Genomic DNA, 27,642 nt, shown 5'->3' with positions numbered 1-27,642 from the left:
GTCTTCTTAACGGGAGTCCAGGTGGCCATCTCCACAAATGGACTTTTCAGAATCCTTGGGTGGCACCGTAGTCGGAAACCAATTCTGGTTATCGCTTCTCGGCCTTTTGGCTAAGATCAAGTGTAGTATCTTTCGAAAAGGCGGTTTTGGATGTTGGCCGCCCTAGTAGATTGATATATTATGCACACTGGGGTTTAGGCGCTTGTTAGTACGCCAGGTGGCTAATATAGTCATCTGGTGGAAAGCATGGCCCCCCAGGATCGACGCCTTTGGGCCGGGGAAGATCGAAAGCCCGAAGTGTGAAGTGCCCCAGGAGTGGTGACCCTGGGGTGCCTTAACTCACTGGGATTGGGAACCCCACTTGAGTTTATGGCACATTTGCACAAGCACTTCAAATTTTCTTTCTTCGCACACACCCTTATTCCGGGCCTTCTGGCCTTAGGATGGGGAATTTTTCAATTCCCGGTCGAAGGTCCGGGCAGTATTATACTGTGAAACCTTCACTATTTATTTAATTTCTTTGTCACTGTGTGTCCACTTATTCACGTGTGTCACGTCCTACTAGGATTTTGTCGGGATGCGGTTCCCTTACGGGTTCCTCTCTTGGCAGGTCTAGGGGGGGAGTGTGTGGCCATCAGGTTCCGCTCCCCCCTGAACCCCCCTGGCTCTCCTCTTTCGGGAGGAGATCGATGTTGGCTCCCCTCTTCCGGGAGGGGAGCACAGTCTTTTGGCTCCCAGTGCCTTGCTCGGGTGAGAACTCGGGCAGGTATTGGGGGTAAGATTGGGTCGCCTCTGGTTTCGGCTGGAGGTGGCTATTTGTCCCTGTTCCTCGCTGTGGCCTTCTGGCTCGGAGGGACGGGGAATGGTTTGGGGGACCCTTCTCCTTTTGGAGAGGGTTTCAAGAAGACCAGCATCCAAGTGCACTTTTTTTGTGGCACTTGTCACTTTTTTAAGCGCACTCGGGTTTTGTACACGAATTCGGGCTTTCGAAAAAAAAAAAATCTGTTCTTATCAGTTTAATATCTGATACGTCCCCTATCTGGGGACCATATATTAAATGGATTTTTAGAACAGGGAGATGGAAAAAGAGCTTGCTCTGTCCACTCCACGCATTGACCTGGTATTGCAGTATCTCCAGGACCGGTGCACCCCTTCTTTAATGCAGTTTCTAAAATCAGAAAGAATTGAATTCAATGCTTTTTGTTCATTTTGCTTGTTTGTCGGATTTTGGGATGGACTCTTTGGCTTTGCTTTTCTTCTCCTCATTGGATTTTTCATGTTAAAAGTTGCAGAAGCCAGATGACAAGCTCATTTTGGTTCAACTTCAGCAACTGTGCATTGCATTGCCATGTAATGTAATGTAATGCAATGCTATCTATCTAGCTCTCCCTCTATAATTCCTTTTGGATAAACAGACATATTAGGCAAGCATTTTGGAGCTTTCACCTAAATAACTACAGGTGGTGAGATAAGCTGCACAATATAATTGACCTTTCAGTATATTGTTGCACACACACCATCTATTTAGCAAATGCCCTTGTTATCAACAGCAGCCTTTTAAACTCACCTGAGCTAACAGGTATGTGAGCTGGTTACTCTGCTGCGCTTAAAATTTCTTTTTTGGTTTGCTACAATGCCTTTTCTGAAACGTTGTCTCCCTCTGCTGGAACACTGACTTCTTTCATTTAATGCCTGCAGACTATAAAAGAGAAACCAACCCAAAAAGTTTGGTTGATTAGTCTGTGGCATTCTTTTAAACTGTTGCTTATGGCGGTCTCTGTGAGCTTCTCAGTGACATTCAGCCATCCAGGTATCCCGCCTGCAGTAGACGGAATGTGGCAATGGAACGCTGGCTGCGCGTGTCATAATAGGCTCTGAGCCTTTATATACCTGCGCACAGCAGCAGCCACCTTCAGTCTGCTGCTGGACAGCCAGCAGCAGCAGCAGCAGGAGAGGTAATTAATCAGCAACCCTCCTGCTAAGGGTAGACAGCTGCTCGTTCCACCCCCCCCCCGCCTTAATTGGTTCTCCTCCCTTCCAACGGTGTTGAGGCGGGTGGGAACAGCCGGGGGTTGAGGGTACTGTGCTAAAAGAGGTGGAGTTATGCAGATCTAAAACGCGTGGATTGCAGCAGCAGCAAGCCGAAAAGTGCAGGCATGTGAGGGATCTAGAGGTTGACAGCATGTCTTCTTAACGGGAGTCCAGGTGGCCATCTCCACAAATGGACTTTTCAGAATCCTTGGGTGGCACCGTAGTCGGAAACCAATTCTGGTTATCGCTTCTCGGCCTTTTGGCTAAGATCAAGTGTAGTATCTGTTCTTATCAGTTTAATATCTGATATGTCCCCTATCTGGGGACCATATATTAAATGGATTTTTAGAACAGGGAGATGGAAAAAGAGCTTGCTCTGTCCACTCCACGCATTGACCTGGTATTGCAGTATCTCCAGGACCGGTGCACCCCTTCTTTAATGCAGTTTCTAAAATCAGAAAGAATTGAATTCAATGCTTTTTGTTCATTTTGCTTGTTTGTCGGATTTTGGGATGGACTCTTTGGCTTTGCTTTTCTTCTCCTCATTGGATTTTTCATGTTAAAAGTTGCAGAAGCCAGATGACAAGCTCATTTTGGTTCAACTTCAGCAACTGTGCATTGCATTGCCATGTAATGTAATGTAATGCAATGCTATCTATCTAGCTCTCCCTCTATACTTCCTTTTGGATAAACAGACATATTAGGCAAGCATTTTGGAGCTTTCACCTAAATAACTACAGGTGGTGAGATAAGCTGCACAATATAATTGACCTTTCAGTATATTGTTGCACACACACCATCTATTTAGCAAATGCCCTTGTTATCAACAGCAGCCTTTTAAACTCACCTGAGCTAACAGGTATGTGAGCTGGTTACTCTGCTGCGCTTAAAATTTCTTTTTTGGTTTGCTACAATGCCTTTTCTGAAACGTTGTCTCCCTCTGCTGGAACACTGACTTCTTTCATTTAATGCCTGCAGACTATAAAAGAGAAACCAACCCAAAAAGTTTGGTTGATTAGTCTGTGGCATTCTTTTAAACTGTTGCTTATGGCGGTCTCTGTGAGCTTCTCAGTGACATTCAGCCATCCAGGTATCCCGCCTGCAGTAGACGGAATGTGGCAATGGAACGCTGGCTGCGCGTGTCATAATAGGCTCTGAGCCTTTATATACCTGCGCACAGCAGCAGCCACCTTCAGTCTGCTGCTGGACAGCCAGCAGCAGCAGCAGCAGGAGAGGTAATTAATCAGCAACCCTCCTGCTAAGGGTAGACAGCTGCTCGTTCCACCCCCCCCCCCCCCGCCTTAATTGGTTCTCCTCCCTTCCAACGGTGTTGAGGCGGGTGGGAACAGCCGGGGGTTGAGGGTACTGTGCTAAAAGAGGTGGAGTTATGCAGATCTAAAACGCGTGGATTGCAGCAGCAGCAAGCCGAAAAGTGCAGGCATGTGAGGGATCTAGAGGTTGACAGCATGTCTTCTTAACGGGAGTCCAGGTGGCCATCTCCACAAATGGACTTTTCAGAATCCTTGGGTGGCACCGTAGTCGGAAACCAATTCTGGTTATCGCTTCTCGGCCTTTTGGCTAAGATCAAGTGTAGTATCTGTTCTTATCAGTTTAATATCTGATACGTCCCCTATCTGGGGACCATATATTAAATGGATTTTTAGAACAGGGAGATGGAAAAAGAGCTTGCTCTGTCCACTCCACGCATTGACCTGGTATTGCAGTATCTCCAGGACCGGTGCACCCCTTCTTTAATGCAGTTTCTAAAATCAGAAAGAATTGAATTCAATGCTTTTTGTTCATTTTGCTTGTTTGTCGGATTTTGGGATGGACTCTTTGGCTTTGCTTTTCTTCTCCTCATTGGATTTTTCATGTTAAAAGTTGCAGAAGCCAGATGACAAGCTCATTTTGGTTCAACTTCAGCAACTGTGCATTGCATTGCCATGTAATGTAATGTAATGCAATGCTATCTATCTAGCTCTACCTCTATACTTCCTTTTGGATAAACAGACATATTAGGCAAGCATTTTGGAGCTTTCACCTAAATAACTACAGGTGGTGAGATAAGCTGCACAATATAATTGACCTTTCAGTATATTGTTGCACACACACCATCTATTTAGCAAATGCCCTTGTTATCAACAGCAGCCTTTTAAACTCACCTGAGCTAACAGGTATGTGAGCTGGTTACTCTGCTGCGCTTAAAATTTCTTTTTTGGTTTGCTACAATGCCTTTTCTGAAACGTTGTCTCCCTCTGCTGGAACACTGACTTCTTTCATTTAATGCCTGCAGACTATAAAAGAGAAACCAACCCAAAAAGTTTGGTTGATTAGTCTGTGGCATTCTTTTAAACTGTTGCTTATGGCGGTCTCTGTGAGCTTCTCAGTGACATTCAGCCATCCAGGTATCCCGCCTGCAGTAGACGGAATGTGGCAATGGAACGCTGGCTGCGCGTGTCATAATAGGCTCTGAGCCTTTATATACCTGCGCTCAGCAGCAGCCACCTTCAGTCTGCTGCTGGACAGCCAGCAGCAGCAGCAGCAGGAGAGGTAATTAATCAGCAACCCTCCTGCTAAGGGTAGACAGCTGCTCGTTCCACCCCCCCCCCCCGCCTTAATTGGTTCTCCTCCCTTCCAACGGTGTTGAGGCGGGTGGGAACAGCCGGGGGTTGAGGGTACTGTGCTAAAAGAGGTGGAGTTATGCAGATCTAAAACGCGTGGATTGCAGCAGCAGCAAGCCGAAAAGTGCAGGCATGTGAGGGATCTAGAGGTTGACAGCATGTCTTCTTAACGGGAGTCCAGGTGGCCATCTCCACAAATGGACTTTTCAGAATCCTTGGGTGGCACCGTAGTCGGAAACCAATTCTGGTTATCGCTTCTCGGCCTTTTGGCTAAGATCAAGTGTAGTATCTGTTCTTATCAGTTTAATATCTGATACGTCCCCTATCTGGGGACCATATATTAAATGGATTTTTAGAACAGGGAGATGGAAAAAGAGCTTGCTCTGTCCACTCCACGCATTGACCTGGTATTGCAGTATCTCCAGGACCGGTGCACCCCTTCTTTAATGCAGTTTCTAAAATCAGAAAGAATTGAATTCAATGCTTTTTGTTCATTTTGCTTGTTTGTCGGATTTTGGGATGGACTCTTTGGCTTTGCTTTTCTTCTCCTCATTGGATTTTTCATGTTAAAAGTTGCAGAAGCCAGATGACAAGCTCATTTTGGTTCAACTTCAGCAACTGTGCATTGCATTGCCATGTAATGTAATGTAATGCAATGCTATCTATCTAGCTCTCCCTCTATACTTCCTTTTGGATAAACAGACATATTAGGCAAGCATTTTGGAGCTTTCACCTAAATAACTACAGGTGGTGAGATAAGCTGCACAATATAATTGACCTTTCAGTATATTGTTGCACACACACCATCTATTTAGCAAATGCCCTTGTTATCAACAGCAGCCTTTTAAACTCACCTGAGCTAACAGGTATGTGAGCTGGTTACTCTGCTGCGCTTAAAATTTCTTTTTTGATTTGCTACAATGCCTTTTCTGAAACGTTGTCTCCCTCTGCTGGAACACTGACTTCTTTCATTTAATGCCTGCAGACTATAAAAGAGAAACCAACCCAAAAAGTTTGGTTGATTAGTCTGTGGCATTCTTTTAAACTGTTGCTTATGGCGGTCTCTGTGAGCTTCTCAGTGACATTCAGCCATCCAGGTATCCCGCCTGCAGTAGACGGAATGTGGCAATGGAACGCTGGCTGCGCGTGTCATAATAGGCTCTGAGCCTTTATATACCTGCGCACAGCAGCAGCCACCTTCAGTCTGCTGCTGGACAGCCAGCAGCAGCAGCAGCAGGAGAGGTAATTAATCAGCAACCCTCCTGCTAAGGGTAGACAGCTGCTCGTTCCACCCCCCCCCCGCCTTAATTGGTTCTCCTCCCTTCCAACGGTGTTGAGGCGGGTGGGAACAGCCGGGGGTTGAGGGTACTGTGCTAAAAGAGGTGGAGTTATGCAGATCTAAAACGCGTGGATTGCAGCAGCAGCAAGCCGAAAAGTGCAGGCATGTGAGGGATCTAGAGGTTGACAGCATGTCTTCTTAACGGGAGTCCAGGTGGCCATCTCCACAAATGGACTTTTCAGAATCCTTGGGTGGCACCGTAGTCGGAAACCAATTCTGGTTATCGCTTCTCGGCCTTTTGGCTAAGATCAAGTGTAGTATCTGTTCTTATCAGTTTAATATCTGATATGTCCCCTATCTGGGGACCATATATTAAATGGATTTTTAGAACAGGGAGATGGAAAAAGAGCTTGCTCTGTCCACTCCACGCATTGACCTGGTATTGCAGTATCTCCAGGACCGGTGCACCCCTTCTTTAATGCAGTTTCTAAAATCAGAAAGAATTGAATTCAATGCTTTTTGTTCATTTTGCTTGTTTGTCGGATTTTGGGATGGACTCTTTGGCTTTGCTTTTCTTCTCCTCATTGGATTTTTCATGTTAAAAGTTGCAGAAGCCAGATGACAAGCTCATTTTGGTTCAACTTCAGCAACTGTGCATTGCATTGCCATGTAATGTAATGTAATGCAATGCTATCTATCTAGCTCTCCCTCTATACTTCCTTTTGGATAAACAGACATATTAGGCAAGCATTTTGGAGCTTTCACCTAAATAACTACAGGTGGTGAGATAAGCTGCACAATATAATTGACCTTTCAGTATATTGTTGCACACACACCATCTATTTAGCAAATGCCCTTGTTATCAACAGCAGCCTTTTAAACTCACCTGAGCTAACAGGTATGTGAGCTGGTTACTCTGCTGCGCTTAAAATTTCTTTTTTGGTTTGCTACAATGCCTTTTCTGAAACGTTGTCTCCCTCTGCTGGAACACTGACTTCTTTCATTTAATGCCTGCAGACTATAAAAGAGAAACCAACCCAAAAAGTTTGGTTGATTAGTCTGTGGCATTCTTTTAAACTGTTGCTTATGGCGGTCTCTGTGAGCTTCTCAGTGACATTCAGCCATCCAGGTATCCCGCCTGCAGTAGACGGAATGTGGCAATGGAACGCTGGCTGCGCGTGTCATAATAGGCTCTGAGCCTTTATATACCTGCGCACAGCAGCAGCCACCTTCAGTCTGCTGCTGGACAGCCAGCAGCAGCAGCAGCAGGAGAGGTAATTAATCAGCAACCCTCCTGCTAAGGGTAGACAGCTGCTCGTTCCACCCCCCCCCCCCCCGCCTTAATTGGTTCTCCTCCCTTCCAACGGTGTTGAGGCGGGTGGGAACAGCCGGGGGTTGAGGGTACTGTGCTAAAAGAGGTGGAGTTATGCAGATCTAAAACGCGTGGATTGCAGCAGCAGCAAGCCGAAAAGTGCAGGCATGTGAGGGATCTAGAGGTTGACAGCATGTCTTCTTAACGGGAGTCCAGGTGGCCATCTCCACAAATGGAGTTTTCAGAATCCTTGGGTGGCACCGTAGTCGGAAACCAATTCTGGTTATCGCTTCTCGGCCTTTTGGCTAAGATCAAGTGTAGTATCTGTTCTTATCAGTTTAATATCTGATACGTCCCCTATCTGGGGACCATATATTAAATGGATTTTTAGAACAGGGAGATGGAAAAAGAGCTTGCTCTGTCCACTCCACGCATTGACCTGGTATTGCAGTATCTCCAGGACCGGTGCACCCCTTCTTTAATGCAGTTTCTAAAATCAGAAAGAATTGAATTCAATGCTTTTTGTTCATTTTGCTTGTTTGTCGGATTTTGGGATGGACTCTTTGGCTTTGCTTTTCTTCTCCTCATTGGATTTTTCATGTTAAAAGTTGCAGAAGCCAGATGACAAGCTCATTTTGGTTCAACTTCAGCAACTGTGCATTGCATTGCCATGTAATGTAATGTAATGCAATGCTATCTATCTAGCTCTACCTCTATACTTCCTTTTGGATAAACAGACATATTAGGCAAGCATTTTGGAGCTTTCACCTAAATAACTACAGGTGGTGAGATAAGCTGCACAATATAATTGACCTTTCAGTATATTGTTGCACACACACCATCTATTTAGCAAATGCCCTTGTTATCAACAGCAGCCTTTTAAACTCACCTGAGCTAACAGGTATGTGAGCTGGTTACTCTGCTGCGCTTAAAATTTCTTTTTTGGTTTGCTACAATGCCTTTTCTGAAACGTTGTCTCCCTCTGCTGGAACACTGACTTCTTTCATTTAATGCCTGCAGACTATAAAAGAGAAACCAACCCAAAAAGTTTGGTTGATTAGTCTGTGGCATTCTTTTAAACTGTTGCTTATGGCGGTCTCTGTGAGCTTCTCAGTGACATTCAGCCATCCAGGTATCCCGCCTGCAGTAGACGGAATGTGGCAATGGAACGCTGGCTGCGCGTGTCATAATAGGCTCTGAGCCTTTATATACCTGCGCTCAGCAGCAGCCACCTTCAGTCTGCTGCTGGACAGCCAGCAGCAGCAGCAGCAGGAGAGGTAATTAATCAGCAACCCTCCTGCTAAGGGTAGACAGCTGCTCGTTCCACCCCCCCCCCCCGCCTTAATTGGTTCTCCTCCCTTCCAACGGTGTTGAGGCGGGTGGGAACAGCCGGGGGTTGAGGGTACTGTGCTAAAAGAGGTGGAGTTATGCAGATCTAAAACGCGTGGATTGCAGCAGCAGCAAGCCGAAAAGTGCAGGCATGTGAGGGATCTAGAGGTTGACAGCATGTCTTCTTAACGGGAGTCCAGGTGGCCATCTCCACAAATGGACTTTTCAGAATCCTTGGGTGGCACCGTAGTCGGAAACCAATTCTGGTTATCGCTTCTCGGCCTTTTGGCTAAGATCAAGTGTAGTATCTGTTCTTATCAGTTTAATATCTGATACGTCCCCTATCTGGGGACCATATATTAAATGGATTTTTAGAACAGGGAGATGGAAAAAGAGCTTGCTCTGTCCACTCCACGCATTGACCTGGTATTGCAGTATCTCCAGGACCGGTGCACCCCTTCTTTAATGCAGTTTCTAAAATCAGAAAGAATTGAATTCAATGCTTTTTGTTCATTTTGCTTGTTTGTCGGATTTTGGGATGGACTCTTTGGCTTTGCTTTTCTTCTCCTCATTGGATTTTTCATGTTAAAAGTTGCAGAAGCCAGATGACAAGCTCATTTTGGTTCAACTTCAGCAACTGTGCATTGCATTGCCATGTAATGTAATGTAATGCAATGCTATCTATCTAGCTCTCCCTCTATACTTCCTTTTGGATAAACAGACATATTAGGCAAGCATTTTGGAGCTTTCACCTAAATAACTACAGGTGGTGAGATAAGCTGCACAATATAATTGACCTTTCAGTATATTGTTGCACACACACCATCTATTTAGCAAATGCCCTTGTTATCAACAGCAGCCTTTTAAACTCACCTGAGCTAACAGGTATGTGAGCTGGTTACTCTGCTGCGCTTAAAATTTCTTTTTTGATTTGCTACAATGCCTTTTCTGAAACGTTGTCTCCCTCTGCTGGAACACTGACTTCTTTCATTTAATGCCTGCAGACTATAAAAGAGAAACCAACCCAAAAAGTTTGGTTGATTAGTCTGTGGCATTCTTTTAAACTGTTGCTTATGGCGGTCTCTGTGAGCTTCTCAGTGACATTCAGCCATCCAGGTATCCCGCCTGCAGTAGACGGAATGTGGCAATGGAACGCTGGCTGCGCGTGTCATAATAGGCTCTGAGCCTTTATATACCTGCGCACAGCAGCAGCCACCTTCAGTCTGCTGCTGGACAGCCAGCAGCAGCAGCAGCAGGAGAGGTAATTAATCAGCAACCCTCCTGCTAAGGGTAGACAGCTGCTCGTTCCACCCCCCACCCCCGCCTTAATTGGTTCTCCTCCCTTCCAACGGTGTTGAGGCGGGTGGGAACAGCCGGGGGTTGAGGGTACTGTGCTAAAAGAGGTGGAGTTATGCAGATCTAAAACGCGTGGATTGCAGCAGCAGCAAGCCGAAAAGTGCAGGCATGTGAGGGATCTAGAGGTTGACAGCATGTCTTCTTAACGGGAGTCCAGGTGGCCATCTCCACAAATGGACTTTTCAGAATCCTTGGGTGGCACCGTAGTCGGAAACCAATTCTGGTTATCGCTTCTCGGCCTTTTGGCTAAGATCAAGTGTAGTATCTGTTCTTATCAGTTTAATATCTGATACGTCCCCTATCTGGGGACCATATATTAAATGGATTTTTAGAACAGGGAGATGGAAAAAGAGCTTGCTCTGTCCACTCCACGCATTGACCTGGTATTGCAGTATCTCCAGGACCGGTGCACCCCTTCTTTAATGCAGTTTCTAAAATCAGAAAGAATTGAATTCAATGCTTTTTGTTCATTTTGCTTGTTTGTCGGATTTTGGGATGGACTCTTTGGCTTTGCTTTTCTTCTCCTCATTGGATTTTTCATGTTAAAAGTTGCAGAAGCCAGATGACAAGCTCATTTTGGTTCAACTTCAGCAACTGTGCATTGCATTGCCATGTAATGTAATGTAATGTAATGCAATGATTTCTATCTAGCTCTCCCTCTATACTTCCTTTTGGATAAACAGACATATTAGGCAAGCATTTTGGAGCTTTCACCTAAATAACTACAGGTGGTGAGATAAGCTGCACAATATAATTGTCCTTTCAGTATGTTGTTGCACACACACCATCTATTTAGCAAATGCCCTTGTTATCAACAGCAGCCTTTTAAACTCACCTGAGCTAACAGGTATGTGAGCTGGTTACTCTGCTGCGCTTAAAATTTCTTTTTTGGTTTGCTACAATGCCTTTTCTGAAACGTTGTCTCCCTCTGCTGGAACACTGACTTCTTTCATTTAATGCCTGCAGACTATAAAAGAGAAACCAACCCAAAAAGTTTGGTTGATTAGTCTGTGGCATTCTTTTAAACTGTTGCTTATGGCGGTCTCTGTGAGCTTCTCAGTGACATTCAGCCATCCAGGTATCCCGCCTGCAGTAGACGGAATGTGGCAATGGAACGCTGGCTGCGCGTGTCATAATAGGCTCTGAGCCTTTATATACCTGCGCACAGCAGCAGCCACCTTCAGTCTGCTGCTGGACAGCCAGCAGCAGCAGCAGCAGGAGAGGTAATTAATCAGCAACCCTCCTGCTAAGGGTAGACAGCTGCTCGTTCCACCCCCCCCCCCCGCCTTAATTGGTTCTCCTCCCTTCCAACGGTGTTGAGGCGGGTGGGAACAGCCGGGGGTTGAGGGTACTGTGCTAAAAGAGGTGGAGTTATGCAGATCTAAAACGCGTGGATTGCAGCAGCAGCAAGCCGAAAAGTGCAGGCATGTGAGGGATCTAGAGGTTGACAGCATGTCTTCTTAACGGGAGTCCAGGTGGCCATCTCCACAAATGGACTTTTCAGAATCCTTGGGTGGCACCGTAGTCGGAAACCAATTCTGGTTATCGCTTCTCGGCCTTTTGGCTAAGATCAAGTGTAGTATCTGTTCTTATCAGTTTAATATCTGATACGTCCCCTATCTGGGGACCATATATTAAATGGATTTTTAGAACAGGGAGATGGAAAAAGAGCTTGCTCTGTCCACTCCACGCATTGACCTGGTATTGCAGTATCTCCAGGACCGGTGCACCCCTTCTTTAATGCAGTTTCTAAAATCAGAAAGAATTGAATTCAATGCTTTTTGTTCATTTTGCTTGTTTGTCGGATTTTGGGATGGACTCTTTGGCTTTGCTTTTCTTCTCCTCATTGGATTTTTCATGTTAAAAGTTGCAGAAGCCAGATGACAAGCTCATTTTGGTTCAACTTCAGCAACTGTGCATTGCATTGCCATGTAATGTAATGTAATGCAATGCTATCTATCTAGCTCTCCCTCTATACTTCCTTTTGGATAAACAGACATATTAGGCAAGCATTTTGGAGCTTTCACCTAAATAACTACAGGTGGTGAGATAAGCTGCACAATATAATTGACCTTTCAGTATATTGTTGCACACACACCATCTATTTAGCAAATGCCCTTGTTATCAACAGCAGCCTTTTAAACTCACCTGAGCTAACAGGTATGTGAGCTGGTTACTCTGCTGCGCTTAAAATTTCTTTTTTGGTTTGCTACAATGCCTTTTCTGAAACGTTGTCTCCCTCTGCTGGAACACTGACTTCTTTCATTTAATGCCTGCAGACTATAAAAGAGAAACCAACCCAAAAAGTTTGGTTGATTAGTCTGTGGCATTCTTTTAAACTGTTGCTTATGGCGGTCTCTGTGAGCTTCTCAGTGACATTCAGCCATCCAGGTATCCCGCCTGCAGTAGACGGAATGTGGCAATGGAACGCTGGCTGCGCGTGTCATAATAGGCTCTGAGCCTTTATATACCTGCGCACAGCAGCAGCCACCTTCAGTCTGCTGCTGGACAGCCAGCAGCAGCAGCAGCAGGAGAGGTAATTAATCAGCAACCCTCCTGCTAAGGGTAGACAGCTGCTCGTTCCACCCCCCCCCCCCGCCTTAATTGGTTCTCCTCCCTTCCAACGGTGTTGAGGCGGGTGGGAACAGCCGGGGGTTGAGGGTACTGTGCTAAAAGAGGTGGAGTTATGCAGATCTAAAACGCGTGGATTGCAGCAGCAGCAAGCCGAAAAGTGCAGGCATGTGAGGGATCTAGAGGTTGACAGCATGTCTTCTTAACGGGAGTCCAGGTGGCCATCTCCACAAATGGACTTTTCAGAATCCTTGGGTGGCACCGTAGTCGGAAACCAATTCTGGTTATCGCTTCTCGGCCTTTTGGCTAAGATCAAGTGTAGTATCTGTTCTTATCAGTTTAATATCTGATACGTCCCCTATCTGGGGACCATATATTAAATGGATTTTTAGAACAGGGAGATGGAAAAAGAGCTTGCTCTGTCCACTCCACGCATTGACCTGGTATTGCAGTATCTCCAGGACCGGTGCACCCCTTCTTTAATGCAGTTTCTAAAATCAGAAAGAATTGAATTCAATGCTTTTTGTTCATTTTGCTTGTTTGTCGGATTTTGGGATGGACTCTTTGGCTTTGCTTTTCTTCTCCTCATTGGATTTTTCATGTTAAAAGTTGCAGAAGCCAGATGACAAGCTCATTTTGGTTCAACTTCAGCAACTGTGCATTGCATTGCCATGTAATGTAATGTAATGCAATGCTATCTATCTAGCTCTCCCTCTATACTTCCTTTTGGATAAACAGACATATTAGGCAAGCATTTTGGAGCTTTCACCTAAATAACTACAGGTGGTGAGATAAGCTGCACAATATAATTGACCTTTCAGTATATTGTTGCACACACACCATCTATTTAGCAAATGCCCTTGTTATCAACAGCAGCCTTTTAAACTCACCTGAGCTAACAGGTATGTGAGCTGGTTACTCTGCTGCGCTTAAAATTTCTTTTTTGGTTTGCTACAATGCCTTTTCTGAAACGTTGTCTCCCTCTGCTGGAACACTGACTTCTTTCATTTAATGCCTGCAGACTATAAAAGAGAAACCAACCCAAAAAGTTTGGTTGATTAGTCTGTGGCATTCTTTTAAACTGTTGCTTATGGCGGTCTCTGTGAGCTTCTCAGTGACATTCAGCCATCCAGGTATCCCGCCTGCAGTAGACGGAATGTGGCAATGGAACGCTGGCTGCGCGTGTCATAATAGGCTCTGAGCCTTTATATACCTACGCACAGCAGCAGCCACCTTCAGTCTGCTGCTGGACAGCCAGCAGCAGCAGCAGCAGGAGAGGTAATTAATCAGCAACCCTCCTGCTAAGGGTAGACAGCTGCTCGTTCCACCCCCCCCCCCGCCTTAATTGGTTCTCCTCCCTTCCAACGGTGTTGAGGCGGGTGGGAACATCCGGGGGTTGAGGGTACTGTGCTAAAAGAGGTGGAGTTATGCAGATCTAAAACGCGTGGATTGCAGCAGCAGCAAGCCGAAAAGTGCAGGCATGTGAGGGATCTAGAGGTTGACAGCATGTCTTCTTAACGGGAGTCCAGGTGGCCATCTCCACAAATGGACTTTTCATAATCCTTGGGTGGCACCGTAGTCGGAAACCAATTCTGGTTATCGCTTCTCGGCCTTTTGGCTAAGATCAAGTGTAGTATCTGTTCTTATCAGTTTAATATCTGATACGTCCCCTATCTGGGGACCATATATTAAATGGATTTTTAGAACAGGGAGATGGAAAAAGAGCTTGCTCTGTCCACTCCACGCATTGACCTGGTATTGCAGTATCTCCAGGACCGGTGCACCCCTTCTTTAATGCAGTTTCTAAAATCAGAAAGAATTGAATTCAATGCTTTTTGTTCATTTTGCTTGTTTGTCGGATTTTGGGATGGACTCTTTGGCTTTGCTTTTCTTCTCCTCATTGGATTTTTCATGTTAAAAGTTGCAGAAGCCAGATGACAAGCTCATTTTGGTTCAACTTCAGCAACTGTGCATTGCATTGCCATGTAATGTAATGTAATGCAATGCTATCTATCTAGCTCTCCCTCTATACTTCCTTTTGGATAAACAGACATATTAGGCAAGCATTTTGGAGCTTTCACCTAAATAACTACAGGTGGTGAGATAAGCTGCACAATATAATTGACCTTTCAGTATATTGTTGCACACACACCATCTATTTAGCAAATGCCCTTGTTATCAACAGCAGCCTTTTAAACTCACCTGAGCTAACAGGTATGTGAGCTGGTTACTCTGCTGCGCTTAAAATTTCTTTTTTGGTTTGCTACAATGCCTTTTCTGAAACGTTGTCTCCCTCTGCTGGAACACTGACTTCTTTCATTTAATGCCTGCAGACTATAAAAGAGAAACCAACCCAAAAAGTTTGGTTGATTAGTCTGTGGCATTCTTTTAAACTGTTGCTTATGGCGGTCTCTGTGAGCTTCTCAGTGACATTCAGCCATCCAGGTATCCCGCCTGCAGTAGACGGAATGTGGCAATGGAACGCTGGCTGCGCGTGTCATAATAGGCTCTGAGCCTTTATATACCTGCGCACAGCAGCAGCCACCTTCAGTCTGCTGCTGGACAGCCAGCAGCAGCAGCAGCAGGAGAGGTAATTAATCAGCAACCCTCCTGCTAAGGGTAGACAGCTGCTCGTTCCACCCCCCCCCCGCCTTAATTGGTTCTCCTCCCTTCCAACGGTGTTGAGGCGGGTGGGAACAGCCGGGGGTTGAGGGTACTGTGCTAAAAGAGGTGGAGTTATGCAGATCTAAAACGCGTGGATTGCAGCAGCAGCAAGCCGAAAAGTGCAGGCATGTGAGGGATCTAGAGGTTGACAGCATGTCTTCTTAACGGGAGTCCAGGTGGCCATCTCCACAAATGGACTTTTCAGAATCCTTGGGTGGCACCGTAGTCGGAAACCAATTCTGGTTATCGCTTCTCGGCCTTTTGGCTAAGATCAAGTGTAGTATCTGTTCTTATCAGTTTAATATCTGATACGTCCCCTATCTGGGGACCATATATTAAATGGATTTTTAGAACAGGGAGATGGAAAAAGAGCTTGCTCTGTCCACTTCACGCATTGACCTGGTATTGCAGTATCTCCAGGACCGGTGCACCCCTTCTTTAATGCAGTTTCTAAAATCAGAAAGAATTGAATTCAATGCTTTTTGTTCATTTTGCTTGTTTGTCGGATTTTGGGATGGACTCTTTGGCTTTGCTTTTCTTCTCCTCATTGGATTTTTCATGTTAAAAGTTGCAGAAGCCAGATGACAAGCTCATTTTGGTTCAACTTCAGCAACTGTGCATTGCATTGCCATGTAATGTAATGTAATGCAATGCTATCTATCTAGCTCTCCCTCTATACTTCCTTTTGGATAAACAGACATATTAGGCAAGCATTTTGGAGCTTTCACCTAAATAACTACAGGTGGTGAGATAAGCTGCACAATATAATTGACCTTTCAGTATATTGTTGCACACACACCATCTATTTAGCAAATGCCCTTGTTATCAACAGCAGCCTTTTAAACTCACCTGAGCTAACAGGTATGTGAGCTGGTTACTCTGCTGCGCTTAAAATTTCTTTTTTTGGTTTGCTACAATGCCTTTTCTGAAACGTTGTCTCCCTCTGCTGGAACACTGACTTCTTTCATTTAATGCCTGCAGACTATAAAAGAGAAACCAACCCAAAAAGTTTGGTTGATTAGTCTGTGGCATTCTTTTAAACTGTTGCTTATGGCGGTCTCTGTGAGCTTCTCAGTGACATTCAGCCATCCAGGTATCCCGCCTGCAGTAGACGGAATGTGGCAATGGAACGCTGGCTGCGCGTGTCATAATAGGCTCTGAGCCTTTATATACCTGCGCACAGCAGCAGCCACCTTCAGTCTGCTGCTGGACAGCCAGCAGCAGCAGCAGCAGGAGAGGTAATTAATCAGCAACCCTCCTGCTAAGGGTAGACAGCTGCTCGTTCCACCCCCCACCCCCGCCTTAATTGGTTCTCCTCCCTTCCAACGGTGTTGAGGCGGGTGGGAACAGCCGGGGGTTGAGGGTACTGTGCTAAAAGAGGTGGAGTTATGCAGATCTAAAACGCGTGGATTGCAGCAGCAGCAAGCCGAAAAGTGCAGGCATGTGAGGGATCTAGAGGTTGACAGCATGTCTTCTTAACGGGAGTCCAGGTGGCCATCTCCACAAATGGACTTTTCAGAATCCTTGGGTGGCACCGTAGTCGGAAACCAATTCTGGTTATCGCTTCTCGGCCTTTTGGCTAAGATCAAGTGTAGTATCTGTTCTTATCAGTTTAATATCTGATACGTCCCCTATCTGGGGACCATATATTAAATGGATTTTTAGAACAGGGAGATGGAAAAAGAGCTTGCTCTGTCCACTCCACGCATTGACCTGGTATTGCAGTATCTCCAGGACCGGTGCACCCCTTCTTTAATGCAGTTTCTAAAATCAGAAAGAATTGAATTCAATGCTTTTTGTTCATTTTGCTTGTTTGTCGGATTTTGGGATGGACTCTTTGGCTTTGCTTTTCTTCTCCTCATTGGATTTTTCATGTTAAAAGTTGCAGAAGCCAGATGACAAGCTCATTTTGGTTCAACTTCAGCAACTGTGCATTGCATTGCCATGTAATGTAATGTAATGTAATGCAATGATTTCTATCTAGCTCTCCCTCTATACTTCCTTTTGGATAAACAGACATATTAGGCAAGCATTTTGGAGCTTTCACCTAAATAACTACAGGTGGTGAGATAAGCTGCACAATATAATTGTCCTTTCAGTATATTGTTGCACACACACCATCTATTTAGCAAATGCCCTTGTTATCAACAGCAGCCTTTTAAACTCACCTGAGCTAACAGGTATGTGAGCTGGTTACTCTGCTGCGCTTAAAATTTCTTTTTTGGTTTGCTACAATGCCTTTTCTGAAACGTTGTCTCCCTCTGCTGGAACACTGACTTCTTTCATTTAATGCCTGCAGACTATAAAAGAGAAACCAACCCAAAAAGTTTGGTTGATTAGTCTGTGGCATTCTTTTAAACTGTTGCTTATGGCGGTCTCTGTGAGCTTCTCAGTGACATTCAGCCATCCAGGTATCCCGCCTGCAGTAGACGGAATGTGGCAATGGAACGCTGGCTGCGCGTGTCATAATAGGCTCTGAGCCTTTATATACCTGCGCACAGCAGCAGCCACCTTCAGTCTGCTGCTGGACAGCCAGCAGCAGCAGCAGCAGGAGAGGTAATTAATCAGCAACCCTCCTGCTAAGGGTAGACAGCTGCTCGTTCCACCCCCCCCCCCCCGCCTTAATTGGTTCTCCTCCCTTCCAACGGTGTTGAGGCGGGTGGGAACAGCCGGGGGTTGAGGGTACTGTGCTAAAAGAGGTGGAGTTATGCAGATCTAAAACGCGTGGATTGCAGCAGCAGCAAGCCGAAAAGTGCAGGCATGTGAGGGATCTAGAGGTTGACAGCATGTCTTCTTAACGGGAGTCCAGGTGGCCATCTCCACAAATGGACTTTTCAGAATCCTTGGGTGGCACCGTAGTCGGAAACCAATTCTGGTTATCGCTTCTCGGCCTTTTGGCTAAGATCAAGTGTAGTATCTGTTCTTATCAGTTTAATATCTGATACGTCCCCTATCTGGGGACCATATATTAAATGGATTTTTAGAACAGGGAGATGGAAAAAGAGCTTGCTCTGTCCACTCCACGCATTGACCTGGTATTGCAGTATCTCCAGGACCGGTGCACCCCTTCTTTAATGCAGTTTCTAAAATCAGAAAGAATTGAATTCAATGCTTTTTGTTCATTTTGCTTGTTTGTCGGATTTTGGGATGGACTCTTTGGCTTTGCTTTTCTTCTCCTCATTGGATTTTTCATGTTAAAAGTTGCAGAAGCCAGATGACAAGCTCATTTTGGTTCAACTTCAGCAACTGTGCATTGCATTGCCATGTAATGTAATGTAATGCAATGCTATCTATCTAGCTCTCCCTCTATACTTCCTTTTGGATAAACAGACATATTAGGCAAGCATTTTGGAGCTTTCACCTAAATAACTACAGGTGGTGAGATAAGCTGCACAATATAATTGACCTTTCAGTATATTGTTGCACACACACCATCTATTTAGCAAATGCCCTTGTTATCAACAGCAGCCTTTTAAACTCACCTGAGCTAACAGGTATGTGAGCTGGTTACTCTGCTGCGCTTAAAATTTCTTTTTTGGTTTGCTACAATGCCTTTTCTGAAACGTTGTCTCCCTCTGCTGGAACACTGACTTCTTTCATTTAATGCCTGCAGACTATAAAAGAGAAACCAACCCAAAAAGTTTGGTTGATTAGTCTGTGGCATTCTTTTAAACTGTTGCTTATGGCGGTCTCTGTGAGCTTCTCAGTGACATTCAGCCATCCAGGTATCCCGCCTGCAGTAGACGGAATGTGGCAATGGAACGCTGGCTGCGCGTGTCATAATAGGCTCTGAGCCTTTATATACCTGCGCACAGCAGCAGCCACCTTCAGTCTGCTGCTGGACAGCCAGCAGCAGCAGCAGCAGGAGAGGTAATTAATCAGCAACCCTCCTGCTAAGGGTAGACAGCTGCTCGTTCCACCCCCCCCCCCCGCCTTAATTGGTTCTCCTCCCTTCCAACGGTGTTGAGGCGGGTGGGAACAGCCGGGGGTTGAGGGTACTGTGCTAAAAGAGGTGGAGTTATGCAGATCTAAAACGCGTGGATTGCAGCAGCAGCAAGCCGAAAAGTGCAGGCATGTGAGGGATCTAGAGGTTGACAGCATGTCTTCTTAACGGGAGTCCAGGTGGCCATCTCCACAAATGGACTTTTCAGAATCCTTGGGTGGCACCGTAGTCGGAAACCAATTCTGGTTATCGCTTCTCGGCCTTTTGGCTAAGATCAAGTGTAGTATCTGTTCTTATCAGTTTAATATCTGATACGTCCCCTATCTGGGGACCATATATTAAATGGATTTTTAGAACAGGGAGATGGAAAAAGAGCTTGCTCTGTCCACTCCACGCATTGACCTGGTATTGCAGTATCTCCAGGACCGGTGCACCCCTTCTTTAATGCAGTTTCTAAAATCAGAAAGAATTGAATTCAATGCTTTTTGTTCATTTTGCTTGTTTGTCGGATTTTGGGATGGACTCTTTGGCTTTGCTTTTCTTCTCCTCATTGGATTTTTCATGTTAAAAGTTGCAGAAGCCAGATGACAAGCTCATTTTGGTTCAACTTCAGCAACTGTGCATTGCATTGCCATGTAATGTAATGTAATGCAATGCTATCTATCTAGCTCTCCCTCTATACTTCCTTTTGGATAAACAGACATATTAGGCAAGCATTTTGGAGCTTTCACCTAAATAACTACAGGTGGTGAGATAAGCTGCACAATATAATTGACCTTTCAGTATATTGTTGCACACACACCATCTATTTAGCAAATGCCCTTGTTATCAACAGCAGCCTTTTAAACTCACCTGAGCTAACAGGTATGTGAGCTGGTTACTCTGCTGCGCTTAAAATTTCTTTTTTGGTTTGCTACAATGCCTTTTCTGAAACGTTGTCTCCCTCTGCTGGAACACTGACTTCTTTCATTTAATGCCTGCAGACTATAAAAGAGAAACCAACCCAAAAAGTTTGGTTGATTAGTCTGTGGCATTCTTTTAAACTGTTGCTTATGGCGGTCTCTGTGAGCTTCTCAGTGACATTCAGCCATCCAGGTATCCCGCCTGCAGTAGACGGAATGTGGCAATGGAACGCTGGCTGCGCGTGTCATAATAGGCTCTGAGCCTTTATATACCTACGCACAGCAGCAGCCACCTTCAGTCTGCTGCTGGACAGCCAGCAGCAGCAGCAGCAGGAGAGGTAATTAATCAGCAACCCTCCTGCTAAGGGTAGACAGCTGCTCGTTCCACCCCCCCCCCCCCGCCTTAATTGGTTCTCCTCCCTTCCAACGGTGTTGAGGCGGGTGGGAACAGCCGGGGGTTGAGGGTACTGTGCTAAAAGAGGTGGAGTTATGCAGATCTAAAACGCGTGGATTGCAGCAGCAGCAAGCCGAAAAGTGCAGGCATGTGAGGGATCTAGAGGTTGACAGCATGTCTTCTTAACGGGAGTCCAGGTGGCCATCTCCACAAATGGACTTTTCAGAATCCTTGGGTGGCACCGTAGTCGGAAACCAATTCTGGTTATCGCTTCTCGGCCTTTTGGCTAAGATCAAGTGTAGTATCTGTTCTTATCAGTTTAATATCTGATACGTCCCCTATCTGGGGACCATATATTAAATGGATTTTTAGAACAGGGAGATGGAAAAAGAGCTTGCTCTGTCCACTTCACGCATTGACCTGGTATTGCAGTATCTCCAGGACCGGTGCACCCCTTCTTTAATGCAGTTTCTAAAATCAGAAAGAATTGAATTCAATGCTTTTTGTTCATTTTGCTTGTTTGTCGGATTTTGGGATGGACTCTTTGGCTTTGCTTTTCTTCTCCTCATTGGATTTTTCATGTTAAAAGTTGCAGAAGCCAGATGACAAGCTCATTTTGGTTCAACTTCAGCAACTGTGCATTGCATTGCCATGTAATGTAATGTAATGCAATGCTATCTATCTAGCTCTCCCTCTATACTTCCTTTTGGATAAACAGACATATTAGGCAAGCATTTTGGAGCTTTCACCTAAATAACTACAGGTGGTGAGATAAGCTGCACAATATAATTGACCTTTCAGTATATTGTTGCACACACACCATCTATTTAGCAAATGCCCTTGTTATCAACAGCAGCCTTTTAAACTCACCTGAGCTAACAGGTATGTGAGCTGGTTACTCTGCTGCGCTTAAAATTTCTTTTTTTGGTTTGCTACAATGCCTTTTCTGAAACGTTGTCTCCCTCTGCTGGAACACTGACTTCTTTCATTTAATGCCTGCAGACTATAAAAGAGAAACCAACCCAAAAAGTTTGGTTGATTAGTCTGTGGCATTCTTTTAAACTGTTGCTTATGGCGGTCTCTGTGAGCTTCTCAGTGACATTCAGCCATCCAGGTATCCCGCCTGCAGTAGACGGAATGTGGCAATGGAACGCTGGCTGCGCGTGTCATAATAGGCTCTGAGCCTTTATATACCTGCGCACAGCAGCAGCCACCTTCAGTCTGCTGCTGGACAGCCAGCAGCAGCAGCAGCAGGAGAGGTAATTAATCAGCAACCCTCCTGCTAAGGGTAGACAGCTGCTCGTTCCACCCCCCCCCCCCGTCTTAATTGGTTCTCCTCCCTTCCAACCGTGTTGAGGCGGGTGGGAACAGCCGGGGGTTGAGGGTACTGTGCTAAAAGAGGTGGAGTTATGCAGATCTAAAACGCGTGGATTGCAGCAGCAGCAAGCCGAAAAGTGCAGGCATGTGAGGGATCTAGAGGTTGACAGCATGTCTTCTTAACGGGAGTCCAGGTGGCCATCTCCACAAATGGACTTTTCAGAATCCTTGGGTGGCACCGTAGTCGGAAACCAATTCTGGTTATCGCTTCTCGGCCTTTTGGCTAAGATCAAGTGTAGTATCTGTTCTTATCAGTTTAATATCTGATACGTCCCCTATCTGGGGACCATATATTAAATGGATTTTTAGAACAGGGAGATGGAAAAAGAGCTTGCTCTGTCCACTCCACGCATTGACCTGGTATTGCAGTATCTCCAGGACCGGTGCACCCCTTCTTTAATGCAGTTTCTAAAATCAGAAAGAATTGAATTCAATGCTTTTTGTTCATTTTGCTTGTTTGTCGGATTTTGGGATGGACTCTTTGGCTTTGCTTTTCTTCTCCTCATTGGATTTTTCATGTTAAAAGTTGCAGAAGCCAGATGACAAGCTCATTTTGGTTCAACTTCAGCAACTGTGCATTGCATTGCCATGTAATGTAATGTAATGCAATGCTATCTATCTAGCTCTCCCTCTATACTTCCTTTTGGATAAACAGACATATTAGGCAAGCATTTTGGAGCTTTCACCTAAATAACTACAGGTGGTGAGTAGTGTTGAGCGATACCTTCCGATATCGGGAAATATCGGATCGGATTGGATCGGACCGATACCGAAAAAGTATCGGATATCGCCGATTCCGATACCGGAAACCAATGCAAGTCAATGGGACATAAATATCGGAATTAAAATAAACCCTTTCTTTCCTTGTAGGTTATTTCTACATGAAGGAAAACAACTAAGAATAATGTAGAATGTATTGGGGGAGGTGGGGGAGACAATAAAGGCATAGAGGTTTAGCCCAGTCAAATGGAATAGCAGGAATTAATATTTTTTTATTATGTTCTGAGTTACGGAAATATTAACTATGTTAAGTATTTTTATATTTTGTCAGATATTTATGTTTCACTACTTCCATGCTCTTCACCTTCTTTTTTACTTCTCCCACACTTTCTCCTTCATCATCCTCAGCATCTTTTTCATCCACTTCTTCTTCACCTTCTTCTTCTTCACCTTCTTCGTATTATTCTTTTTTTTACATTCTTCATATTCTACTTCTTCATCTTCTTCATATTCTTCTTCTTCATCATATTCTTATTTGTGACAGGCATTCCTGTAGTTGTTATCTATAAAAGGTTGGACATTACACCTTTCGTTCTGCCCGTCACAAAAGATTTACAACAGGATTTGTCCGCGTTCAGTTTGGCCTGCAGCAGCAGGTCTTTTCCAGGGGCACCACGAGGAGGAACGGACTCACCCCCATACACTGCTTAGTCATCTTCTGCTTATAATTTAGATATTATCTTTTGCTCTGATTTTTAGTCTTATGCTTAATGTTCTTCCGCTTTTTGTTCTGCAGCTTCTTGTATTTCTGCTTCTTGGTTTTCTGTCTCTTGTTTTTCTGTATCTTGGTGCTTGTCTTCTCTTCTTTGTCTTCTTGGTCAACTTCTTCAGGGTCATCTTCTTGGTCTTCTTCGGGGTGGTCTTCAGGGTCGTCGTCTTCGGGGGTCCTCGTCTTCGGGGTCCTCGTCTTCTTCGGGTTGGTCTTCTGGGTCCTCGTCTTCGGGGTCCTCGTCTTCTTCGGGGTGGTCTTCAGGGTCCTCGTCTTCTTCGGGGTGGTCTTCAGGGTCCTCGTCTTCTTCGGGGTGGTCTTCAGGGTCCTCGTCTTCAGTGTCATTGTCTTCGGGGTCCTCGTCTTCTTAGGGTTGGTCTTCAGGGTCCTCGTCTTCAGGGTCCTCGTCAGGGAGATCCAGAGTGATTACCAAGAACCATTTCAAAAAGCTTGAACTTGGAAATGTAGCAGAAGGTACAAGAAAGCTGAGGAACTACCGAGGACCAGCTGACGGTACTGGAACCCGGATGGATAGCAGAAGGTACAAGAGCCAATGGAACTACCGAGGACCAGCTGATGTTACTGGAACTCGGTTACTAAGCAGGAGGTACCTGTGCCAGAAAGCACTACCAAGGACCAGCAGACGTTGGTGGAACTTGGATACCGAGAAGGAGGCACCTAATCCAAAGGCACTGCCGAGAACCAGCTGACGGTACTGGAACCCGGATGGGTAGCAGAAGGTACAAGAGCCAATGGAACTACCGAGGACCAGCTGATGTTACTGGAACCCGGATGGGTAGCAGAAGGTACAAGAGCCAATGGAACTACCGAGGACCAGCTGATGTTACTGGAACTCGGTTACTAAGCAGGAGGTACCTGTGCCAGAAAGCACTACCAAGGACCAGCAGACGTTGGTGGAACTTGGATACCGAGAAGGAGGCACCTAATCCAAAGGCACTGCCGAGAACCAGCTGACGGTACTGGAACCCGGATGGGTAGCAGAAGGTACCCATGTAAAAAAAAAGTTCAAGGCCGCGAGCCGGCCGCAGTTACCAAAACCCACAGTCCTACAGAGGGTGCTTGTCCTATTGGCACTATGGAACCAGCCTTCATTGCCAGATCCCGCAGCCCACATAGGAGTCACCTAAACTGCAGGCACCATAGAGTCGGCTAACCCGACCGCAACACGACAGGACAACGCATTGGAGGCAAAGTGACGTTGACACTACCCGGAAACAGCTGGCGTGCTGGAACCAGGCTGGGCAGGAGGGAGTACCCGTGCCAAAGACACTGCCGAGAACCAGCTGACGGTACTGGAACCCGGATGGGTAGCAGAAGATACAAGAGCAAATGGAACTACCGAGGACCAGCTGACGGTACTGGAACCCGGATGGGTAGCAGAAGGTACAAGAGCCAATGGAACTACCGAGGACCAGCTGATGTTACTGGAACTCGGTTACTAAGCAGGAGGTACCTGTGCCAGAAAGCACTACCAAGGACCAGCAGACGTTGGTGGAACTTGGATACCGAGAAGGAGGCACCTAATCCAAAGGCACTGCCGAGAACCAGCTGACGGTACTGGAACCCGGATGGGTAGCAGAAGGTACCCATGTAAAAAAAAAGTTCAAGGCCGCGAGCCGGCCGCAGTTACCAAAACCCACAGTCCTACAGAGGGTGCTTGTCCTATTGACACTATGGAACCAGCCTTCATTGCCAGATCCCGCAGCCCACATAGGAGTCACCTAAACTGCAGGCACCATAGAGTCGGCTAACCCGACCGCAACACGACAGGACAACGCATTGGAGGCAAAGTGACGTTGACACTACCCGGAAACAGCTGGCGTGCTGGAACCAGGCTGGGCAGGAGGGAGTACCCGTGCCAAAGACACTGCCGAGAACCAGCTGACGGTACTGGAACCCGGATGGGTAGCAGAAGATACAAGAGCAAATGGAACTACCGAGGACCAGCTGACGGTACTGGAACCCGGATGGGTAGCAGAAGGTACAAGAGCCAATGGAACTACCGAGGACCAGCTGATGTTACTGGAACTCGGTTACTAAGCAGGAGGTACCTGTGCCAGAAAGCACTACCAAGGACCAGCAGACGTTGGTGGAACTTGGATACCGAGAAGGAGGCACCTAATCCAAAGGCACTGCCGAGAACCAGCTGACGGTACTGGAACCCGGATGGGTAGCAGAAGGTACCCATGTAAAAAAAAAGTTCAAGGCCGCGAGCCGGCCGCAGTTACCAAAACCCACAGTCCTACAGAGGGTGCTTGTCCTATTGGCACTATGGAACCAGCCTTCATTGCCAGATCCCGCAGCCCACATAGGAGTCACCTAAACTGCAGGCACCATAGAGTCGGCTAACCCGACCGCAACACGACAGGAAACGCATTGGAGGCAAAGTGACGTTGACACTACCCGGAAACAGCTGGCGTGCTGGAACCAGGCTGGGCAGGAGGGAGTACCCGTGCCAAAGACACTGCCGAGAACCAGCTGACGGTACTGGAACCCGGATGGGTAGCAGAAGATACAAGAGCAAATGGAACTACCGAGGACCAGCTGACGGTACTGGAACCCGGATGGGTAGCAGAAGGTACAAGAGCCAATGGAACTGCCGAGAACCAGCTGGCGGTGCTGGAGCCCAGGGTAAATACTAAAAACAGAAGAGCCAGAGGTGTATTTGGAGGAGGTTTTAAATCCGTACTACAGTGGATGTGGACAAAGCAGGAGAATTTGCCGGACACACAGCTGGGGATCAGCTGACGTTACTGAATCCCAATAACACTGGAGCAAGCGTTGACTGTGCAGACGGCACTTCTGAGCAGCAACTAGCGGTATTGGAGCCCAGGGTAAATACTAAAAACGGAGGAGCCAGAGGTGTAATTGGAGCAAGTTTTAAATAAGTAGCACAGTGAATATGGACAGAGCAGGAGAAATTGCCGTGAACACAGCAGGGGAACAGCTGACGTTACCGAACCCCAATAACACCGCAGCAAGTGTTGACTGTGCAGACGGCACTTCCGAGCGCCAACTGGCGGTGCTGGAGCCCAGGGATAAGAATGAAAACAGAGGAGCCAGAGGTGTAATTCGAGCAACTTTAAAATGTGTAGTACAGTGGATGTGGACAAAGCAGGAGAAATTGCCGTCCGCACAGCAGGAGAACAGCTGACGTTACTGAACCCCAATAACACGGCAGCAAGTGTTGACTGTGCAGACAGCACTTCCGAGCGCCAACTGGCGGTGTTGGAGCCCAGGGTAAATACTAAAAACGGAGGAGCCAGAGGTGTAATTGGAGCAAGTTTTAAATAAGTAGCACAGTGAATATGGACAGAGCAGGAGAAATTGCCGTGAACACAGCAGGGGAACAGCTGACGTTACTGAACCCCAATAACATGGTAGCAAGTGTTGACTGTGCAGACGGCACTTCCGAGCGCCAACTGGCGGTGCTGGAGCCCAGGGATAAGAATGAAAACAGAGGAGCCAGAGGTGTAATTCGAGCAACTTTAAAATGTGTAGTACAGTGGATTTGGACAAAGCAGGAGAAATTGCCGTCCGCACAGCAGGAGAACAGCTGACGTTACTGAACCCCAATAACACGGCAGCAAGTGTTGACTGTGCAGACGGCACTTCCGTGCGCCAACTGGCGGTGTTGGAGCTCAGGGATAATACTGAAAACAGAGGAGCCAGAGGTGTAATTGGAGCAACTTTAAAATCTGTAGTAGTGAGAATGTGGACAGAGCAGGAGAAATTGCCGTCCGCACAGCAGGGGAACAGCTGACGTTACTGAACCCCAATAACATGGTAGCAAGTGTTGACTGTGCAGACAGCACTTCCGAGCGCCAACTGGCGGTGCTGGAGCCCAGGGATAAGAATGAAAACAGAGGAGCCAGAGGAGTAATTGGAGCAACTTTAAAATGTGTAGTACAGTGGATGTGGACAAATCAGGAGAAATTGCCGTCCGCACAGCAGGAGAACAGCTGACGTTACTGAACCCCAATAACACGGCAGCAAGTGTTGACTGTGCAGACGGCACTTCCGAGCGCCAACTGGCGGTGTTGGAGCTCAGGGATTACAGTTCAGGTGGTAGAAACATGAACAGAACAGGAGACCTGGATACTGTTGCCAACCAATTATTTATTCTGGAAGAGGACTGGCAAATTCATGAGAGATCCAGGCCTTGTTCATTTTGAGAAAAGTAAGCCGGTCAACGTTATCGGAGGATAGTCGCATGCGACGGTCTGTTAGTACACCACCTGCGGCACTAAAGACGCGTTCCGATAATACACTAGCAGCAGGGCAAGCTAGCACCTCCAGTGCATACTGACTAAGCTCTGGCCATGTATCCAGCTTACAGACCCAAAACTTGAA

General features: G+C 46.2%; 17 non-coding genes and 1 pseudogene across 17 annotated transcripts; all 18 read left to right on the top strand.

The window, feature by feature from the left end:
• The first annotated feature begins 90 nt into the window (after positions 1 to 90).
• LOC141210851 (U2 spliceosomal RNA) lies at positions 91 to 182 on the top strand (annotated as a pseudogene).
• Positions 183 to 972: 790 nt separating this feature from the next.
• LOC141210645 (U2 spliceosomal RNA) lies at positions 973 to 1,154 on the top strand. The gene has a single exon (XR_012280788.1). It is a non-coding gene; the product is annotated as a U2 spliceosomal RNA (small nuclear RNA).
• Positions 1,155 to 2,274: 1,120 nt separating this feature from the next.
• LOC141211033 (U2 spliceosomal RNA) lies at positions 2,275 to 2,465 on the top strand. Its single transcript, XR_012281021.1, has one exon. It is a non-coding gene; the product is annotated as a U2 spliceosomal RNA (small nuclear RNA).
• Positions 2,466 to 3,589: 1,124 nt separating this feature from the next.
• On the top strand, positions 3,590 to 3,780 carry LOC141208922 (U2 spliceosomal RNA). The gene has a single exon (XR_012279132.1). It is a non-coding gene; the product is annotated as a U2 spliceosomal RNA (small nuclear RNA).
• Positions 3,781 to 4,902: 1,122 nt separating this feature from the next.
• On the top strand, positions 4,903 to 5,093 carry LOC141208921 (U2 spliceosomal RNA). The gene has a single exon (XR_012279131.1). It is a non-coding gene; the product is annotated as a U2 spliceosomal RNA (small nuclear RNA).
• A 1,120-nt stretch (positions 5,094 to 6,213) lies between these two features.
• Positions 6,214 to 6,404, top strand: LOC141211022 (U2 spliceosomal RNA). The gene has a single exon (XR_012281010.1). It is a non-coding gene; the product is annotated as a U2 spliceosomal RNA (small nuclear RNA).
• Positions 6,405 to 7,528: 1,124 nt separating this feature from the next.
• On the top strand, positions 7,529 to 7,719 carry LOC141208920 (U2 spliceosomal RNA). The gene has a single exon (XR_012279130.1). It is a non-coding gene; the product is annotated as a U2 spliceosomal RNA (small nuclear RNA).
• Positions 7,720 to 8,841: 1,122 nt separating this feature from the next.
• LOC141208919 (U2 spliceosomal RNA) lies at positions 8,842 to 9,032 on the top strand. Its single transcript, XR_012279129.1, has one exon. It is a non-coding gene; the product is annotated as a U2 spliceosomal RNA (small nuclear RNA).
• Positions 9,033 to 10,154: 1,122 nt separating this feature from the next.
• LOC141208918 (U2 spliceosomal RNA) lies at positions 10,155 to 10,345 on the top strand. Its single transcript, XR_012279128.1, has one exon. It is a non-coding gene; the product is annotated as a U2 spliceosomal RNA (small nuclear RNA).
• A 1,127-nt stretch (positions 10,346 to 11,472) lies between these two features.
• Positions 11,473 to 11,663, top strand: LOC141208917 (U2 spliceosomal RNA). Its single transcript, XR_012279127.1, has one exon. It is a non-coding gene; the product is annotated as a U2 spliceosomal RNA (small nuclear RNA).
• A 1,122-nt stretch (positions 11,664 to 12,785) lies between these two features.
• Positions 12,786 to 12,976, top strand: LOC141208915 (U2 spliceosomal RNA). Its single transcript, XR_012279125.1, has one exon. It is a non-coding gene; the product is annotated as a U2 spliceosomal RNA (small nuclear RNA).
• Positions 12,977 to 14,097: 1,121 nt separating this feature from the next.
• Positions 14,098 to 14,288, top strand: LOC141208914 (U2 spliceosomal RNA). The gene has a single exon (XR_012279124.1). It is a non-coding gene; the product is annotated as a U2 spliceosomal RNA (small nuclear RNA).
• Positions 14,289 to 15,408: 1,120 nt separating this feature from the next.
• Positions 15,409 to 15,599, top strand: LOC141210047 (U2 spliceosomal RNA). The gene has a single exon (XR_012280227.1). It is a non-coding gene; the product is annotated as a U2 spliceosomal RNA (small nuclear RNA).
• Positions 15,600 to 16,722: 1,123 nt separating this feature from the next.
• Positions 16,723 to 16,913, top strand: LOC141208913 (U2 spliceosomal RNA). Its single transcript, XR_012279123.1, has one exon. It is a non-coding gene; the product is annotated as a U2 spliceosomal RNA (small nuclear RNA).
• A 1,128-nt stretch (positions 16,914 to 18,041) lies between these two features.
• On the top strand, positions 18,042 to 18,232 carry LOC141208912 (U2 spliceosomal RNA). Its single transcript, XR_012279122.1, has one exon. It is a non-coding gene; the product is annotated as a U2 spliceosomal RNA (small nuclear RNA).
• Positions 18,233 to 19,354: 1,122 nt separating this feature from the next.
• LOC141208911 (U2 spliceosomal RNA) lies at positions 19,355 to 19,545 on the top strand. Its single transcript, XR_012279121.1, has one exon. It is a non-coding gene; the product is annotated as a U2 spliceosomal RNA (small nuclear RNA).
• A 1,123-nt stretch (positions 19,546 to 20,668) lies between these two features.
• LOC141210046 (U2 spliceosomal RNA) lies at positions 20,669 to 20,859 on the top strand. The gene has a single exon (XR_012280226.1). It is a non-coding gene; the product is annotated as a U2 spliceosomal RNA (small nuclear RNA).
• Positions 20,860 to 21,982: 1,123 nt separating this feature from the next.
• LOC141208910 (U2 spliceosomal RNA) lies at positions 21,983 to 22,173 on the top strand. The gene has a single exon (XR_012279120.1). It is a non-coding gene; the product is annotated as a U2 spliceosomal RNA (small nuclear RNA).
• The last annotated feature ends 5,469 nt before the right edge of the window (positions 22,174 to 27,642 follow it).

The sequence above is a fragment of the Phyllobates terribilis genome, unplaced genomic scaffold (assembly GCF_046119375.1).
Source record: "Phyllobates terribilis strain yellow unplaced genomic scaffold, ASM4611937v1 Scaffold_169__1_contigs__length_4117513, whole genome shotgun sequence".
In the NCBI taxonomy this organism is placed as follows: domain Eukaryota; kingdom Metazoa; phylum Chordata; class Amphibia; order Anura; family Dendrobatidae; genus Phyllobates; species Phyllobates terribilis.
This window is presented reverse-complemented; position numbering and strand designations above follow the sequence as displayed.